This window comes from Ranitomeya variabilis, chromosome 2, assembly GCF_051348905.1.
Source record: "Ranitomeya variabilis isolate aRanVar5 chromosome 2, aRanVar5.hap1, whole genome shotgun sequence".
NCBI lineage: Eukaryota > Metazoa > Chordata > Amphibia > Anura > Dendrobatidae > Ranitomeya > Ranitomeya variabilis.
In genome coordinates, this window is record NC_135233.1 from 463,634,069 (window position 1) to 463,654,431 (window position 20,363).

General features: G+C 43.5%; 1 long non-coding RNA gene across 11 annotated transcripts; it reads left to right on the forward strand.

The window, feature by feature from the left end:
- The first annotated feature begins 772 nt into the window (after positions 1-772).
- Positions 773-16,164, forward strand: LOC143806713 (uncharacterized). 11 transcript variants are annotated; one of them, XR_013221545.1, is made up of 9 exons: positions 773-796; positions 5,422-5,490; positions 6,631-6,727; positions 7,113-7,226; positions 7,330-7,531; positions 7,985-8,062; positions 14,547-14,691; positions 14,784-14,903; positions 15,890-16,164. It is a non-coding gene; the product is annotated as an uncharacterized LOC143806713 (long non-coding RNA). The 11 variants fall into 11 exon arrangements; XR_013221544.1 differs by lacking the exon at positions 773-796 and adding an exon at positions 2,753-2,895; XR_013221540.1 differs by lacking the exon at positions 773-796 and adding exons at positions 2,754-2,895; positions 4,133-4,333 and having other exon boundaries at positions 7,330-8,062.
- Positions 16,165-20,363: the final 4,199 nt, after the last annotated feature.

Below are 20,363 nucleotides of genomic sequence, written 5' to 3' on the forward strand. Positions count from 1 at the left end.
ATTACACCCTTTCAGAAAATCCCAGTCCCTAGGCATAGACTGCTTGCTCCCCAGGTCCAGTCCCAAGATTCCTCTGTTCCTGGTGTCTGTTATCGGCTGAAGCACATTGGCGGTGCGGCAACCAGTCGGTGAGCTCATCGGCTCTGCTCGTGTAGATGGAACGCTCTGCTCAGAGCCCCTGAGCTCTCTGATTGGCTGCCACACTGTTGAAGTGACATCAGCACTGCAGCAAATATCAGACACAGACTCCAGACTCAGCTCTGGACCTGGGGAGGGTGAGTAAATTGCAATCCATTTGTTATAACAAACTGTGTCCAGGAACTTGGATTTCATGAAGGGTACAACCCTTTTAAAAAGCCACAATTGCACTTAAAAAAAATAAAAAAAAAAAGAAAATAGAACCCGAGCACTTCTGCATAAAAAAAAAATCATTAAGGAAACCAGAGCAAATTTGTGCCAAAAATGCATGAAAAAGTAAGCAAAAAAGAAACTCAATCAGAGGAGATTTTGTTGCAAGGAAAAAAAATACTTTCATGGTGCGTTTCTTCTTGGCTTTGACTTTACAAACTGCATTAAAAAAAAGCAAAAACTGAACATGGAAACTCTCCCAATGTGTTCAGGCGTTTCACGTGAGGATTGCAATAAATAGATAAATAATTAAATAAAAAAACAATTCCCGGAGGACTCGTCCTACCAGAGGGGGATGGACGAGGAAAGTTGATCCACCCAATGACGGGTGAGGCAGGCGTATATAAGGCTGCACCGTAGCTTTCCTTTCTCTCTGACCGGCCAGGAGGTAAGGTTTCTGCCCTGCAGTGCTGGTTGTGCAGGTTTATGTTTAGCTTGGAATGTTCTATATGTAACTAATACTTATGGCTTTTCTTATCGCTTGTTTTGCGCTCTGACTTTAGGGTCAGACATGTTCAGGTTTGCGTTTGTTGTAGAATAAACCAGGAGTATATTAAAAGTAACAGATCAGTCGTCTCTTTATACTTTCTCACTTTTTATGATCCACATCTGGTTTTGTCTTCAACACGTCCCCCTCGTTTCGCCTTTTTATTTACTCTGTAACCTGAAATTCCGGTTGTAGCCGTTAATCGCCCGGTTCTGTGACTTGTTAGAACTAAAGTCCAATGAACTTCTTCTTCTCTTATGTCTTACCTTGATAAGGTTGAGGAAATCAACAAAACTTCAACATGGCCCAAAAACATAGACCTGAACTAATTGGAGTCTGTAAAGTGAGCAAAAATCAATTCCTGAACTCCAAAAGGCTGGGCCCATCTGCTCTATAGATCACTAATTGGCCGCCTCATGGGGAGATTATATAGCCAGACGTTATTTTGTTTGCACGTGCGGGTGGCAGAACTCTTCCGATCTAGATTAATTTACCCTACCGTTTTTCCAGGACTTTTGCTTTTTTCGTGTGTATCTTTTGGAAAGTTCTAGATATATTTATGCCCGTCTTCACTCTGAAACTGTGCTGCTCTGCGCTCATGTTACATCAGTGTGCCATGTGGCAAAGTGACCCTCATTTGACCTTTTTGAATTAATGTAGGAGTAGGTGTTTGTTTTTTTGCATTGTGATTGGTGGTGTAAGTGCACCTTTTTAGGGTATGTGCATAATATCATTTATTATTTATCATTTCTTATTATTCCTTCTTCTGGACTTTAAGTGTAAATTTTATACTTTATCTTTTTCCTACCACTTGATGCAGAAATTTCAAAAGCAGTGTGCATTTCCTTCATCTTATAGTTGTGTGCAACTCTAGTTATATGGAGCTTCAATTTGATGCCCATAGAAGTGTATGGAGACCTTAATGTACCTACTGTATTAAAGGGGAATTGCACCATGTTTAAATGGATTCAGTATTAGGGTATGTGTCCACGTTCAGGATTGCATCAGGATTTGGTCAGGATTTTACATCAGTATTTGTAAGCCAAAACCAGGAGTGGAACAATCAGAGGAAAAGTATAATAGAAACATATGCTCCACTTCTGCATTTATCACCCACTCCTGGTTTTGGCTTACAAATACTGATGAAAAATCCTGACCAAATCCTGATGCAATCCTGAGCGTGGACACATACCCTTAAGGTACCCTCACACGAAACGACTTTGTAACGATATCGTTAGCGATCCGTGACGTTGCAGCGTCCTCGCTAGCGATATCGTTTCGTTTGACAGGCAGCAGCGATCAGGATCCTGCTGTGATGTCGCTGGTCGCTGAATAAAGTCCAGAACTTTATTTGGTCGTCCGATCGCCGTGTATCGTTGTGTTTGAAAGCAAAGGCAACGATACCAGCGATGTTTTACACTGGTAACCAGGGTAAAAATCGGGTTACTAACCGCAGGGCCGCGCTTAGTAACCTGATGTTTACCCTGGTTACCAGCGTAAAAGTAAAAATAACAAACAGTACATACTCACCTGCGCGTCCCCCAGCGTCTGCTTCCTGACACTTACGGAGATCCGGCCCTAAAGTGAAAGTGAAAGCACAGCGGTGACGTCACCGCTGTGCTGTTAGGGCCGGCGCTCAGTCAGTGTCAGGAAGCAGACGCTGGGGGACGCGCAGGTGAGCATGTACTGTTTGTTTTTTTTACTTTTACGCTGGTAACCAGGGTAAACATCGGGTTACTAAGCGCGGCCCTGCGCTTAGCAACCCGATGTTTACCCTGGTTACCCGGGGACCTCGGCATCGTTGGTCGCTGGAGAGCTGACACTGACGCTGCAGCGTCGCTTCGTGTGAAGGTACCTTTACAGATCTATTCTCAGCAAGAAGCTTTGGCTTCATTATCTCCTAGATTACGCACGTGGCACACCTATAATTGCTGGAAGGGGTTGGAAGTCTCCGTACAACCACCATTTACAAGATCCTGCTGTGCGCATGAAGCCTTAAGGTACCTTCACACTAAGCGACTTTACAACGATAACGATAGCGATCCGTGACGTTGCAGCGTCCTGGATAGCGATATCGTTGTGTTTGACACGCAGCAGCGATCTGGATCCTGCTGTGATATCGCTGGTCGTTGCTGAAAGTTCAGAACTTTATTTGGTCGTCAGATCGGCGTGTGTCGTCGTGTTTGACAGCAAAAGCAACGATGCCAGCGATGTTTTACAATGGTAACCAGGGTAAATATTGGGTTACTAAGCGCAGGGCCGTGCTTAGTAACCCGATATTTACCCTGGTTACCATTGTAAAAGTAAAAAAAAACCCAGTACATTCTCACCCTCTGATGTCTGTCACGTCCCCCGGCGTCCGCGCTGCTGCTCAGAGCTCTGCTGTCAGGGCCGGCGCTCACACAGTGCAGGGAAGCGGGCGCCGGGGGACGCGAATGTAAGTATGTAGTGTGTGTTTTTTACATTTAACACTGGTAACCAGGGTAAACATCGGGTTACTAAGCACGACGCTGCGCTTAGCAACCCGATGTTTACCCTGGTTACCCGGGGACTTCAGCATCGTTGGTCGCTGGAGAGCTGTCTGTGTGACAGCTCTCCAGCGACCAAACAGCGACGCTGCAGCGATCGGCATCATTGTCGATATCGCTGCAGCGTCGCTTAGTGTGAAGGCTGTTATGATCCGGTGACTTTGGAGCCGCATGAACTTTCTCTGGAGTAGGTGGAAACTGTACTGACCGCAAAACCTGAAATAACACCGCAATTAGAAGTAGCCATGGGGTGTGCCTAACAAACCCTAGACACCTCGACACAGCCGGTGGACTAAATACCCCTATAGATAGAAATAGGAATACTACCTTGCCTCAGAGCAGAACCCCAAAGGATAGGCAGCCCCCCACGAATATTGACTGTGAGTAGGAGAGGAAAGACACACGCAGGCAGAAAACAGGATTCAGCAAAAGAGGCCACTCTAGCTAAATAGGGAAAGATAGGACAGAATACTAAGCGGTCAGTATTAAAACCCTTCCAAAAATATCCACAGCAGATAATACAAAAAGTTCCACAATCTAACTAAAAACATGGAATGTATATCTGCCACTCCAGAGAATCCAACAAGACTGAGAAAATACTGACACAATCTAAGCTGGACAAAAAACACTGAATAGCACAGAATTATTAAGCACACAGCATGTGTGCCACAGAAACAAAACCAGACACTTATCTTTGCTGATTTGGCAGAAGGCAGAAGGAACCAAACCAGGACCAAAACCTCCCAACAACCATGGACAACTGGCAAGGACTAATGAATCCTGCACGCCTAAATACCCCAGTCAGAACTGCAATCAGCAGGTACACCTGACCAGGACTGCAACTCAGGGGCAACTGCATTACCACCTACAACCACCGGAGGGAGCCCAAAAGCAGAATTCACAACAGAAGGTACCTTAAGGTCTTCACACAGCAGGTGAAAACCTCCTTGAAAGCTGATGATTTCTGAAAACCTTCTGTAGGAGGCCTCGGTTTTAGGCTTGAGCTTCATGATGACACTGGTCATGTGGCCATAGATCGCTCTATGCTGCTGCTACTTGGTAGCACCATGGATATAAATGGGGTCACATTGCCATCTACAAAGTGCTGCTTTAACTTTTTTTTTTTTTCTTCTCCCATTATTTAAAATATATAAGTTGTGGGGACTGTAGAGGTTCTACAAGTGTAGTTTTTTTAATGTATTAAACAGTAGTGGAAGGGAATAGAAAAGATTTACTGACTTTTTCTAAATACTTGTATAATCCCTGTTCACACTATATGCGGTGCTTCTACAGCTATGCCAGGGTTTTGATAGACAAGTTTCAGAAGGCGCCCACCTCCCCCATAGATTGCAATTACACAAATGGATTTCAGATGGACTGTTTGTGCTTTTCTTTGATGGGGACTATATTCAGGCAGCACCATAGATGTGTGTGCAAGGCATAAAAAAAGTATAGTGTATAACCAAGCCTTTTAAAGGGGTTGTAAGACTAAACCAATTTTGACGTTTCCATTGCATTAAGAAGTGATGCTATAGAGTACTAGTCTGAAATGGTTAATTGTTTATACAAGGGTTTTTTTATGAATGTTATTAATGTAGCAAATTGAATCTGAAAAGTTAGTATAAAAGTGCAATAGTTTACATAAACTTTCTGGTATCTTTGTCCCTTGTCACTTTTTACAGGATAAACTTGGCAGAATGGTGACTTTGGTCTGTGTCCAAAATGTGTGCTCCAAATGATGACCCTATGAAGTCTCGGCTGAAGTATTGTGAAGAACATTCATAGCATGCACGGAGTTCTGATGGAGCGTAGTGGGCACCGTCCTAAAGTCACTTTAGTTTCTGTCAATGTAAAAGATAATTTATCAATTATTGTGGACAAAAGGGCTGCAGCCCAGACACCCCAAAATATCTGGCTGTGTGTCTGTGTCAAAAAAACTTTGCTTATATTATCTGAAAATGCGCAATTATGCATTTTGTCTTTGATCCCAACATGTAGGAAAGATGTGCAACTAATAAGCTGGAAGGTTTGATTGCTGAGGATGCTTGACTCCTGCAAACATGAGAGGTAATGATATCCAAAAAACAGGGTTATAGTCCTTAAAGGGAATCTGTTACAAAAATGGCCTATAAACTATGGCCACCGCCATCAGGGCATATCTACAGCATTCTGTAATGCTGTAGATAAGCCCCCGATGTATCCTGAAAGAGGAGAAAAAGAGGTTAGATTATACTCACCCAGGGGCGGTCCTGGTTCGGGTCCGATGGGTGTCACGGTCCGGGGCCTCCCATCTTTTTACAATGACGTCCTCTTCTTGTCTTCCTGCCACGGCTCCGGTACAGGTGTACTTGGTCTTCCCTGTTGAGGGCAGAGCAAAGTACTGCAGTGCGCAGGCGCTGGGAAAGGTCAGAGAGGTCGGACCCGGACCGCAGCAGGACCGCCCCTGGGTGAGTATAATCTAACCTCTTTTTCTCCTCTTTCAGGTAACATCGGGGGCTTATCTACAGCATTACAGAATGCTGTAGATAAGCCCCTGATGTCGGTGGCCTTAGCTTATAGGCCACTTTTGGGATGACCGATCCTCTTTAATGCTTTAGAAAACACTGAAACTTGCATTTTTAAAATGTTTCTTTTGTATACTGTATGGGGGACTAACAGTTTTCTAATGTTAAAATTGCAGTTTTGCTTAAACCATACTTGTGCACAACAAAAAATAATTCACCCACTCGTCCCTGACCACTTAGTTGGCAGGAGCACCAGTCAGTCACGCTCTCGCTCTCGCTCTCGCTCTCTCTCTCTTCCAATGATGATTGGCGTACACGCCCTAACCCCTATGTCATCGCTCCTTCATTGGCCGAAAAAATGGCGCTAAACGCGTCATACGAAACACAACTTTGGCGCCAAGATCGCGTACCGCATGGCCGACCCCACACAGGGATCGGGTCGGGTTTCATGAGACGCCGACTTTACCAAAAGTCGGCGACTTATGAAAATGAACGACCTGTTTCGCTCAACCCTACTTCTCACTACTGATGTATGGCTACATGAACGCCTGCCTTCTTGATGTTCTAGGTCTGTTTACCAAATTTGGGAATAAATGTAATTAAACAACATTGTAGTGAAAAAGCAAATGTGTAATGGTTAGTCAGACATCATATGGTTAATTGTGTACAAAGGACAAACTTTTTTTTTTTACTTTTATTGCAGGTAGAAGAGAAGTGTCACTTCTGACACTTGGTAGGAGCTTCAAAAGATGAGAACATCTGTTCATCCAAACTGGACATTCCCCATCCACAATAGTAAGGTAATGCAGGAAAATGATCTTTATTATTAATTGTACCCTCATGGGAAAGGAAGTTCCTAGGCCGTTATAAAATGACTGAACGGATCTGCTGTTTGCACTTTTCCAATGTGTAGCGACCGCTGCTGGGTATTGCAGAACAGCTGCTACTTTGACTATAATCTGTTCTGTACATTGAATGGACATTTAGCCCCCCAAAGCAGATAACAGCTGATCAATGGGGGGGCTTTAAAGCTTGACCAGGCTATGACCAAAGCTGGATCCCGGTTCCTCACTCATCTCTGGGCTGTGATCGATTATACCGCACTTTACACCTTTATAAACTTACAAGAATTCTATTGGCTCATTCTGCATTGAACAAACTTTAATATAATCTGTTTTCTTGCAGTTTCCCACTGAGAATGTAATGTACTTATGATGCTTATATCATTGCTGGCGCAGCCCAGGAATGACGACTGCACATCAGCTAATCTGTCCTACTACACCACAGCCTGGAAAAGATGTACGGTAGAGTGATGACACTGGCAATGTAAATTGTATGGGCTGACACTGATTGATGATTCACTAATAACTTGATTTGCCACTTTCTTTTTTTTTTTTTTTAGATGGAAATGTTCCTATTACTAGTTTTCATTAAATTACATACTGTAGTCAAGAACACTAATTTGGCTTTGACTACTTTTGCCGAACAGTGACTATTGTCTGCATCCAAAATTTGTGCTCCAAATGATGACGTTATGAAGTCTCGTTCGTCTGAAATACTATGAAGAATCCTCATAGCATGGCGGAGTTCTGATGGGGCGTAATGTATGAAGTGGACACGTTACAAAGTGACATCATTGCAAAACTTCAGACATTATAAAGTTCTGAATAATATGTGCTGCCATCTAGTGGACAAGTCTTGCATTTTCAGACCAAAATAAAATGTCTTCAAATGCCTCTGTCAAAAATCAGACATGGAGTAAAATAAGGCAGCGATTTTCATTTTATTTTTTTTATTGTGTACAGCAGAAAGCTAGGTCTGGAATACAGACGGGGTAAAGTCGCTCTGTGCTGTTATACAGGGCTGCTGTAAATACTCTGAAGGAAGGTGCGTCCGTAATACTGCACTCCTGATGAAGTTAGAAGTGGCAAAACTGGTTGGATATCAGCCTGTAATATTGATGGAAGCTAAATATAATGAATAGAAGGTTGTAGTAATTCTTCCTTATTAAAGTGAATTCACACTGTGCCATTGTCTTTGTGATTCCTTCACTGCAGAAGGTAAGGAAGCTGTGATCAGCTGAGAGATGTGACTGCTCAGGAAGATGGGAACCTCCGGTAGCAAGAACACAAGAGGTGAGGAAGTCCGAAAAGCGGGATTATGGATTGTCTGCAGGGCTTGACTTGCCCCTACCTCAATCTTTATCTTCATCCTCACTGTTTGCTGTAAAATGCACCGAAAGCTTCTTAACCCCTTAATGACCGCCAATACGTCTTTTAACTGACCTGAGATATAAGAGAATATCCTCCCCATACAGGTGACAATCCAGCAGCTGTAGGCTGTCCACTATAGCTGACAACTTCCTGCATCAGCCACGATCACTGTTTGCCCCACATGTTTGCCATGGCAATTCATGACCAAATAGCGGCCTTAGGGTACTGTCACACATTGGCACTTTGATCGCTACGACGGTACGATCCGTGACGTTCCAGCGATATCCATACGATATCGCAGTGTCTGACACACAGCAGCGATCAGGGACCCTGCTGAGAATCGTACGTTGTAGCAGATCGTTTGGAACTTTCTTTCGTCGCTGGATCTCCCGCTGTCATCGCTGGATCGTTGTGTGTGTGACACCGATCCAACGATGCGTTCGCTTGTAACCAGGGTAAACATCGGGTTACTAAGCGCAGGGCCGCGCTTAGTAACCCGATGTTTACCGTGGTTACCAGCGTAAAAATTAAAAAAAACAAACAGTACATACTTACATTCCGGTGTCTGTCCCCCGGCGTTCTGCTTCTCTGCACTGTGAGCGCCGGCCGGCCGGAAAGCGAGCACAGCGGTAACGCGGTGACGTCACCGCTGTGCTTTCCGGCTGGCGCAGACACAGTGGAGAGAAGCAGAACGCCGGGGGACAGACACCGGAATGTAAGTATGTACTGTTTGGTTTTTTTTAACTTTTACGCTGGTAACCACGGTAAACATCGGGTTACTAAGCGCGGCCCTGCGCTTAGTAACCCGATGTTTACCCTGGTTACCCGGGGACTTCGGCATCGTTGGTTGCTGGAGAGCTGTCTGTGTGACAGCTCCCCAGCGACCACACAATCACTTACCAACGATCACAGCCAGGTCGTATCGCTGGTCGTGATCGTTGGTAAATCGTTTAGTGTGACGGTACCCTTAGAGTCTGACTGCTATAGTAATCTGTTCACAAGTTAGACATTTAGGTGGTAAAAATACACATTTTCATTTCTGTCATACCACTTTGCATTAATTCCTGTAAAGCACCTGAAGGGTTAATAAACTATCTGACAGCAGTTTTCAATATGTCTAGGGGTGCTGTTTTTAAAATGGTATCGCGTTTGGGGGTTTCCCAATATGAGACCCCTAAAGTCACTTCAAACATGGATAAGTCACTAAAAAAATAAATTTTGTAAATTTCCTTGAAAAAAATAAAAAATTGCTGCTACATTTTTAAACCTCCTAAAATGCTAACAAAATAAAATAACATTTTACAAATGGTCCTGATGTAAAGCCGACATGTGGGAAATGTTATTTGTTAATGGTTTGCTGTGGTATGACTATCTGGATTAAAGGGATAATCATTCAAATTTAAAAAAATTGCAAATTTTTTAAAATTTTTCTCAAATTTTTTTATAAATAAACACAAAATATATTGACCTAAATTTACCATTATCACAAAGTATAATGTGTCATGAAAAAACAGTCTCAAAATCACTAGGATTTGTTGAAGGGTTGCAGAGTTATTACCACATAAAGTGACACTGGTCAGATTTCAAAAATTTGGCTCCGTCACTAAGGGGTTAAAACAAGTATTGATTCTATATATATATATATATATATATATATATATATATATATATATATATATATATAAATTGTCTAAGGGTTTTGCTGTCTGTCTGTCTGCCCCGTTTATTCATTCACTGATTGGTCGAGGCCGCCTGTGCCAGCGACGGGCACAGTATCAACGTAGAAATCCCGCGTCTCTGGTCGAGGCCTGGCGGCCTCGACCAATCAGCGATGGGCACAGCATGGCGACGATTATGTCATAATGGAAATCCCGCGTCTCTGATTGGTCGAGGCTGCCAGGCCTCGACCAATCAGCGACGGGCACAGTATCGGCGTAGATCTCATAATGGTTGCCATGGCGACGATGATGTAAAAAAGGTTGCCTCGACCAATCAGCGACGGGCACAGTCGGAATCATCATTGTCCATATACTACGGGGACATGCATATTCTAGAATACCCGATGCGTTAGAATCGGGCCACAATCTAGTATACAGGTCCTTCTCAAAAAATTAGCATATAGTGTTAAATTTCATTATTTACCATAATGTAATGATTACAATTAAACTTTCATATACTATAGATTCATTATCCACCAACTGAAATTTGTCAGGTCTTTTATTGTTTTAATACTGATGATTTTGGCATACAACTCCTGATAACCCAAAAAAACTGTCTCAATAAATTAGCATAGTTCACCCGACCAATCAAATAAAAGTGTTTTTTAATACCAAACAAAAAAACCATCAAATAATAATGTTCAGTTATGCACTCAATACTTGGTCGGGAATCCTTTGGCAGAAATGACTGCTTCAATGCGGCGTGGCATGGAGGCAATCAGCCTGTGACACTGCTGAGATGTTATGGAGGCCCAGGATGCTTCAATAGCGGCCTTAAGCTCATCCAGAGTGTTGGGTCTTGCGTCTCTCAACTTTCTCTTCACAATATCCCACAGATTCTCTATGGGGTTCAGATCAGGAGAGTTGGCAGGCCAATTGAGCACAGTAATACCATGGTCAGTAAACCATTTACCAGTGGTTTTGGCACTGTGAGCAGGTGCCAGGTCGTGCTGAAAAATGAAATCTTCATCTCCATAAAGCATTTCAGCCGATGGAAGCATGAAGTGCTCCAAAATCTCCTGATAGCTAGCTGCATTGACCCTGCCCTTGATGAAACACAGTGGACCAACACCAGCAGCTGACATGGCACCCCACACCATGACTGACTGTGGGTACTTGACACTGGACTTCAGGCATTTTGGCATTTCCTTCTCCCCAGTCTTCCTCCAGACTCTGGCACCTTGATTTCCGAATGACATGCAAAATTTGCTTTCATCAGAAAAAAGTACTTGGGACCACTTAGCAACAGTCCAGTGCTGCTTCTCTGTAGCCCAGGTCAGGCGCTTCTGCCGCTGTTTATGGTTCAAAAGTGGCTTTACCTGGGGAATGCGGCACCTGTAGCCCATTTCCTGCACACGCCTGTGCACGGTGGCTCTGGATGTTTCCACACCAGACTCAGTCCACTGCTTCCTCAGGTCACCTCTTCTCGTTGTACAGCGTTTTCTGCCACATTGTTTCCTTCCAACAGACTTACCATTGAGGTGCCTTGATACAGCACTCTGGGAACAGCCTATTTGTTGAGAAATTTCATTCTGGGTCTTACCCTCTTGCTTGAGGGTGTCAATGATGGCATTCTTGACATCTGTCAGGTCGCTAGTCTTACCCATGATGGGGGGTTTTGAGTAATGAACCAGGCAGGGAGTTTTTAAAAGCCTCAGGTATCTTTTGCATGTGTTTAGAATTAATTAGTTGATTCAGAAGATTAGGGTAATAGGTCATTTAGAGAACCTTTTCTTGATATGCTAATTTATTGAGACAGGTTTTTTGGGTTATCAGGAGTTGTATGCCAAAATCATCAGTATTAAAACAATAAAAGACCTGACAAATTTCAGTTGGTGGATAATGAATCTATAGTATATGAAAGTTTAATTGTAATCATTACATTATGGTAAATAATGAAATTTAACACTATATGCTAATTTTTTGAGAAGGACCTGTATATATAATTGTCTAAGGGTTTTTCTGTCTGTCTGTCTGTCCTGGAAATCCCGCGTCTGATTGGTCAAGGCCCAGGCGGCCTCGACCAATCAATCAGCGACGGGCACAGTATCGACGTAGATGTAATAATGGTTGCCATGGCGATGATGTCATAAAGGTTGCCTCGACCAATCAGCGACGGGCACAGTCTGCCGCGAATTTTGGAATCATCATTGTCCATATACTATGGGGACATGCATATTCTAGAGTTATTACCACATAAAGTGACACTGGTCAGATTTAAAAAATTTGGCTCCGTCACTAAGGGGTTAAAACAAGTATTGAATATATATATATATATATATATATATATATATATATATATAAATTGTCTAAGGGTTTTTCTGTCTGTCCTGGAAATCCCGCGTCTCTGATTGCCACGGGCACAGCATGGCGACGATGATGTCATAAAGGTTGCCTCGACCAATCAGCGACGGGCACAGCATGGCGACGATGATGTTATAAAGGTTGCCTCGACCAATCAGCGACGGGCATAGTCTGCCGCGAATTCTGGAATCATCATTGTCCATATACTACGGGGACATGCATATTCTAGAATACCCGATGCGTTAGAATCGGGCCACAATCTAGTATGTAATATACCGTATATACACGAGTATAAGCCGACACCCCATCCCCCCCCTAATTTTGCCAGAAAAAAACTGGGAAACTTAATGACTCGCGTATAAGCCTGGGGTGGGAAAAGTATCAGCTACTGGTAAATTTCAAAAATAAAAATAGATACCAATAAAAGTAAAATTAATTGAGACATCAGTAGGTTGTTTTTGAATATCCATATTGAATCAGGAGCCCCATATAATGCTCCATACAGTTCATGGTGGGCCCCATATAATGCTCCATACAAAATACGCCCCATATAATGCTCCATAAAGTTTATGATGGGCCCCATAAGATGCTCCATATTAAAATATTCCCCATCTAATGCTGCACAAAGGTTAATAATGGCCCCATAAGATGCTCCATATTAAAATATTCCCCATCTAATGCTGCACAAAGGTTAATAAGGGCCCCATAAGATGCTCCACAGAAATATTTGCCCCATATAATGTTGCACAAATGCTGATTATGGCCCCAGAAGATGCTCCATAGAGATATTTGCCCCATATGCTATTGCATATGGAAAAAAAATGACATACTCCTCTCGTCGCTCAGGCCCCCAGCAATTGCAATATTAACCTGTCCTTGTTCCACCGCCAGGCACCGCTCCATCTTCCGTGTCGTCTGCACTGACGTTCAGGCAGAGGGCATGCACTAACCACGTCATCGCGCCCTCTGACCTGAGCGTCACAGCCAGAGGACGGGGAAGACTGAGCCTGGCGGTGGAACGAGGACAGGTGAATATTGAGCAACGCTTCTCACCCTCCTCATTATACTCACCTGCTCCCGGCATAGTCCTAAAAAAATGGGCTGAAAATCTCGGCTTATACTCGAGTATATACGGTATTTTAAGGAACGAAGAGCTGGATTACTTTTGATCGAACCCCTTAGGCTGCCGTCACACTAGCAGTATTTGGTCAGTATATTACATCAGTATTTGTAAGCCAAAACCAGGAGTGGGTGATAAATACAGAAGTTGTGCATGTGTTTGTTATTCTTTTCCTCTAATTGTTCCACTCCTGGTTTTGGCTTACAATTACTGATGTAAAATACTGACCAAATACTGCTAGTGTGACAGCAGCCTTAAAGTGGTGAAAGTCCGTTTGTAAAACAAAAAAAACACCATTTTTTTTTTTTTTTTTTTGAGACCCGGGGCTAAGTGAGGTTTTTGTTTTTTGCACACCGAGCTGACGTTTTATTGATAGGATTTTGGGGTAGATACTGCATTTTATTGCAATCAAGACATTGTAACAGGCGAGTCGGGTGTTTTTTTTTGTTTTTTTTTGTTTTTTTTGTGGCAGTCTGTCGGTTTTATATTTTTTTTGTTAAACTGTTTATCCATCAGATTAATTTAGTTTATATTTTGATCGGGTGTTTCTGAACACATCCATACCAAATGTTTATTTTAAATGTGACAAAAGGGGGTGATTTTCATTTTTGCATTTATTTAATTTTTACTAGCTTCAATAGTCTCTTTAGACTTGAAGCTGCAATAATCCGGGCCAGCGTCCATAGAAAATCTGCAATGACAAACATTGGTTGGCAAAAGGCCTCAATCAGTGCCCTGCAATTATGCGATGGTAAGCACATGTTAAATGCTGCTGTCAGAGATTGACAGCAGCATTTAACATGTTAACAGCCGCAGGTGGATTGCGATTCCACCTGCAGCTGTTACAGGCACATGACAGCTGATCAGATCAGTTGTCGTGCTGGGAAAGATGCAGGCTTAGCAGCAGTGCCCGCATCAAAGGGAGGTGACCTATGACGTACCTAGAGGCCATGAATATTGGTTCGGTAGGGGTCCAGTGCCCCCACATGTTCTGTAAAGTTCCTGTTGGCTATGAACACATTAAATCGAATTGTGCAATGGAGCGTCACACCTTAAATAGTGTTCCATTACACCACTCCATGCAATGTGTTGCCGCCCAGAAGGAGCTTAAAACAGCTGATCATTGGGTGAAATGCAGGTTGGATCCCCACTGATCTGATATTGATGACTTATTCCAAAGACAGATCAGCAATATTTGACTGAACAACTTGAAGGGGGCTGTCCGAAGCCAAGTGTCTAAGTTAATTTGCATTCTGCCTTCTAGATTAACACCATGGTAGAGAAGATCACGGTTTCCCGGCTGCATGTATTTCTCGAATTGGGATGAAATGGGTTTATCCCATTATAAAATGGCTAAACAAGTCTTGTAGTATTAGGATACTGAAGCCCCAATCAAAAAGCATTGCCAGGTTGGTGTTTTCTTAGTGAAGTGGCGCTTGATGAATATATCAAAACTTTATGGCACATTGCAGTTTAGCAATGTTGTGTTGAAATTCTACAGGGAAGAAATTGCACCTGGAACCATCTTTCAAGTATCAAGACTCTGAAAAACCCACCAGGATTTTCTACATTCTTCTTAGGCCATTGATCATGATCAAAAAAAATTATGGGGACCCAGAGGGTGAGTAGCCCAGATGCCGGGAACATGTTGATAATTTCGAGTATAGATTTGCTATAAAAAGTGTGGAGAAGAGTCGGCGCTAGGCTGAACGCCTGTAACTCAAAAGGTGTTCAGTAACTGGTTATTTGCTTAGGAAAATTCTGAATAATGACAATTCTAAAATATAGTCATGGTTATTATAGGTGCCAGGAAGCATTTAACAATTATCCTTTTGTGCATTGGGCATGATTTAATTTTATTGTAATGGAATCTCGTTCATCTGAGCGACTGTGCACATGTCCAAATCTTCCTCAAAAACTTGGTTTCCACTCTAAAAAGACTGAACATGCTGTAACACTTAATGAGCAGAGTTGAGCAAATTTTTCAAAATTCTGTTCCGATTACAATCGGTGCTGAATACTTTTGCAATATTTGCCGAATGTCATTGGCGTCAGTGGAAGTAGAAATGAATGAATATGTTCGGAACTGATCAAACATAAATTCGACACAAACATGGCAAATTCGCTTTCGGCTACAGAATCTGAACATATTCACTCAACTCTATTGATGAGATCCCATTTGGCACCTCCATCAGATCTCATTTCTATGACCGGCACTTTCTCTGCTTCTTTAGTAACAGTGCTTTAACATTGCATTCTGGCGCCCATTCGGTGGCCCCGTTGGAGCTTATGTCCGAACCCCCGCCCCTTCCTGCAAAACTGGATTCGGACGTATGTACCGATGGGGCCATAGACTATAATGGTGCCGGCAGAGGAAAAGTGCGCTCTGTCGTGCATCATTTTTTTGGTGAAGTGTACTGGAGGCGGACACTCAGACGTAGTCTACACCGGGGAGCATGATAGTTCAGACGTAAGCCCCCATGGGGCCACCAAATGTGTGCTAGAAAGCAATGTGAAAGCACCCAAACTTACAAGTTTTAGATTTTCTGATCCGCACTGAACAAACATTCAAAAATATAAATATTAACAGAATGTGTTTTCTTGCAGTATCTCCACAAATTGATCATCTGAGGATTCCCAGGCTCCGCTCCTCTTATGAATAGATATCCAAATAATGCTATTATCAGACTGGTGGCTGCATGACATATGTACATGGCTGGTCTCGCTTAAACTCATGGCGGTATTCAACTGCCAAAACAGGTTTTAATAGTAATTCAAAAGGAAAATGTCTTACATATTTTATAAAAGAATCTCGCATTCAGGAGCAACGTGTCTAATTTCATGTATATTAAATTTCCTAATAAACTTTGGGTTGTCAATCAGCGCTGTGTGGGGGGTTTTGTGACCAGATGACAACATCTTAGGATTTAGTAATAAGTTGAGACCAAAGTGGGAGACTCGTCAATCTAAATGTGCCAGAATTCTGGCTCCATTTCTACCATGTGGGTTTTAGTCCCTTTTTGGTGCGAAACAGCTTAAAGGGACTCTGTCACCTGAATTTGGAGGGAACAATTTTCAGCCATAGGGGCGGGGTTTTCGGGTGTTTGATTCACCCTTTCCTTACCCGCTGGCTGCAATATTGGATTGAAGTTCATTCTCTGTCCTCCATAGTACACGCCTGCGTAAGGCAAGATTGCCTTGTGCAGGCATGTACTACGGAGGACAGAGAATGAACTTCAATCCAATATTGCAGCCAGCGGGTAAGGAAAGGGTGAATCAAACACCCGAAAACCCCACCCCTATGGCTGAAAATTGTTCCCTCCAAATTCAGGTGACAGAGTCCCTTTAATGTAAGTGGGAGACGTATGGGGAAAGCCTGCCCATCTAATTGGTGAAAATTTGTGCCATTCTAGTGGCATAAATTTGGCCAAAAATGTCCTAGTCCAGAGGTGTCAAACTGCATTCCTCGAGGGCTGCAAACAGGTCATGTTTTCAGGATTTCCTTGTATTGCACAGGTGATAATTTAATCACCTGCACAGAATGATTCCAGCACCTTGTGGAATGCTAAGGAAATCCTGAAAACATGACCTGTTTGCGGCCCTCGAGGAATGCAGTTTGACACCCCTGCTCTAGTCTCAAAGTATGAGCCTCTTTAATGAGTCAGGCGCACGTCCATCGTTCAGACTGGTGTGTACAAACTCTGATATTAATGAATCAACCCCTTGTTTTACAAGGAGTTGGGACACTGCTGAAATTTGCATGGATAAGGTCCTAGGGTGCACAAAAACTAATAGGTGGTTGTAAACATGGCTTCTTAAATCGGCGTCTTAAGGCTGTCTAGACAAACTCGTCAGTGGTATTTTGTAAACCAATCTTGATGCAGAGTTCATTGGAGCAAGAGGAACATGCCTCTTAATAAACCTAGGGGTTCAGCTGGGGGAATGGAGGCACAAAACACAGGAGTGGGCCCTTAACTGGGATAGACATGTCATATTATGGACTTCTATGTTGATTAACAGACAAACATTCATTGTGGACCTTACAGTAGGCAAGTGTAATGTTTTGCATCCACACAACAATATTTTATCCACACTCCACTGACCACAAGACGAGTTTACTTCATATATGGAAAAAGCAATACGCTGACAAATCCAAAAATGGGTACATCAGCCCTCCACTGAAGTATGGGTGAGGTTCAAATAAGGTGGGGAAAAAAAAGACCAGAAAAACACATGCACCATATATGTAGAAAATGAAACAGACCATATGATAGAAATATAGAGGCCAAAAATAATTTATTCAGTCCATCTCATGGGACTGCATGAGTAATTTATGGTGTTTGGGGTGCCTTGTATATCAACAGGAGATTGTTGTGATCAGGTTTGAATAAAACAGCAATGTGAGTTTTACACTTGGACCCTATGCAGAGATGGAATCCATTCTAAAAATGCAATGGGTTTCCTTCTGCAGGATAGGACCATCCCAGTCCCTTTTCCTCCTATTCTCCCTAATGACTTCCAAGACACCAGAAGGATAACACCCCAGCACCTCCCTTATGGTATTCCCAAATGTGGCGGGGAATTAGGATGTCTATCCTGTTTCTTTTGTCTCCCAAATGTTCGCTAATACATTCCCTCCATGTCTTCCCTATATAGTTTAAGTGGACAGGTGCAAGTAGCCAAATAGACAACCTACTGTGGTCTTACAATTTGCAAAATCCCTGATAAAATATTTTGTCCAGATGAAGCACCAACAAAGTTTTTACATTTCTCTTACCCCATGACGGCACCACGGAGAGAGAGAGGGATCCGCCCTCAGGGACAGGAAACCTACAGGTGAAAAAGGCGGTACCTCTCTCCCACATCAGTTCGGTTTCTTGTCCCTGACGGGGACCCTGTAGCGTGAGATGCCGGGGGTCCATCGGTTCAGTTATTGGCAGCGGGGGGCCCTGCTTCAAATATGGTGGCTAATCCTCCCCCGAAGGCCACGTTCCCAGGGTCGGCGGGCCCTGTGCGTGAGCGAGGGAGAAGCAGTGAAGGAAGACCCAGTCTGCTTCTCCCCCATGAAAACCTAAAACAGCCGGTAATAGGTGACGGCGGTCACCTGGTGCCTTACCGCCGGTTCTCCTGCCAGATAGTGTACTCGTCCGGGGGTCCCTCCACTAGCGCCGACGGGCGCTTGGGATCCTGGGGCTGGAGCGGGCGCTTCCTCCGGCGTGGTCTGCAGGCGTGCTGGGACCGTACTCCCTCCAGGGGAAAATGGTGGCGGCAGAATGCGCACATGCGCCGGGAGCAGAGCATTCTGGTAGTCCCAGAATGCTCGGCACAGGGGTCACTTCCGGGCATCTCTGGGTAATGAGCCCAGCGGTGCGCCGTCCCACTTATACATAAAAGATGACAGAAAACGAATGGCCGGTGCTCAGAAAGGTCTCACTATGAGTGAGGTAGAGCAACCGGCAGAAGAAACTCTGCAGACCCCGCCGAAAAAGCGCCAACCCCAACAGCAGCAGCACCGTTGCCAGCAGCGGCGACAGCACGATGCTTCTTCCCAGCGTCGCAGCTCGGGATCTCAACGTAGCAGAGGCTCGGGCAGATCCAGCAGACCAGTAACGGTTCAAGTCGAGGAAGCTACTCCTATGCCAGAACCGGTATCCCCCTTTAATTAGGAGGGTAAGTGATCTTCGTGAATGCTCAGTTTCTAAAGGGGTTTTATTGTGTTTTTCTTAGGGGAAGAAATGTACAGCGAAAACCAGGCACAGAGTTTGCCCGATCTGCTCCGTAGAACTACCCACTACATGGGTAAAGAAACTCTGTGCCATATGCATAGAAAATACCATTTCCGAGGAGTCCCCAAGATTCGCATCCGACTTAGGCTGGTTTCACACTTGCGTTTTGATCTGCAGCGTTTTTAAAAAAACCCGCATGGGGTGAAAAAACGCATGTAAACGCGGCAAAACGCCGCGTTTTTTTAGACGCATGCGTTTTTGCATGCAGAAAAAAACCGCGGCGTTTCCATGCGTTTTTTCATGCCTTTGCATTTTTTAAACGCATGCTGAGAAGTGTGTGACAGCTGCCAATCATCAAAATCAACTAGAAAACCCACTATAAATAGAAATAGCTAGGGTTAGGGTTATGGATAGGGTTAGGGTTAGGATCCCTAGGGTTAGGGTTAGGGGTAGCTTTTTATTAGAATGTCCTGGTCACCAGGTCACTGATAAGCCACCCCCCACCATCAAGGTGATAAAGGGATCCAAACCCTAACCCTAACAAGCCACCATCCACCATCAAGGTGATAAAGGGATCCAAACCCTAACCCTAACCCTGACAAGCCACCATCAAGTTGATAAAGGGATCCTAACCCTACCCCTAACCCTAACCCTAGGGATCCATAGGAATTGGCTATTATGTTGACCTGGTGACCAGGACATTCTTCTAATAAAAAGCTTTGTTCAATGTGGACACCCCAAGATATACGGTATTGCTATAGAGTACTAAAAATATAAACTCATAGAGTATGGACTGTCATATAGGGGTAGGGTTAGGGGTAGGGTTAGGGTTTGGATCCCTTTATCACCTTGATGGTGGGGGGTGGCTTGTCAGGGTTAGGGTTAGGGGTAGGGTTAGGGGTAGGGTTATGGTTTTCTTGTTTTTTCTTGTGGTTAGGGTTAGGGTTTTCTTGTTTTTTTCTTGTGTTTTCTTGAGTTTTTCTATAAAAATGCATGCGTTTTTAACGCAAGCAAACGCATGTGCTTAAAAACGCATGCGTTTACATAGACAGCAATGTATTTTTTGCGGCAAAAAAACGCCGCTAGAAATTACTACAGGTTGCATTTCTGCAAATGAATACACGCGTCAAAAAACGCATGCGTTGCCGAAAACGCGTCAAAATGCATGCTAAAAAAAGCATGCGTTTTTAATGTTAAGTATAGGAAAAAAAACGCATGCGTTTTTAGCGCTAAAACGCTGCGGATCAAAACGCAAGTGTGAAACCAGACTTAAAACAATTAATTAAATCCCAGGTAGAGGATGCGTTAAAAAGTGCCAAAGGCTTGAAAAAGAAACGTAGATCCAAACATAGCTC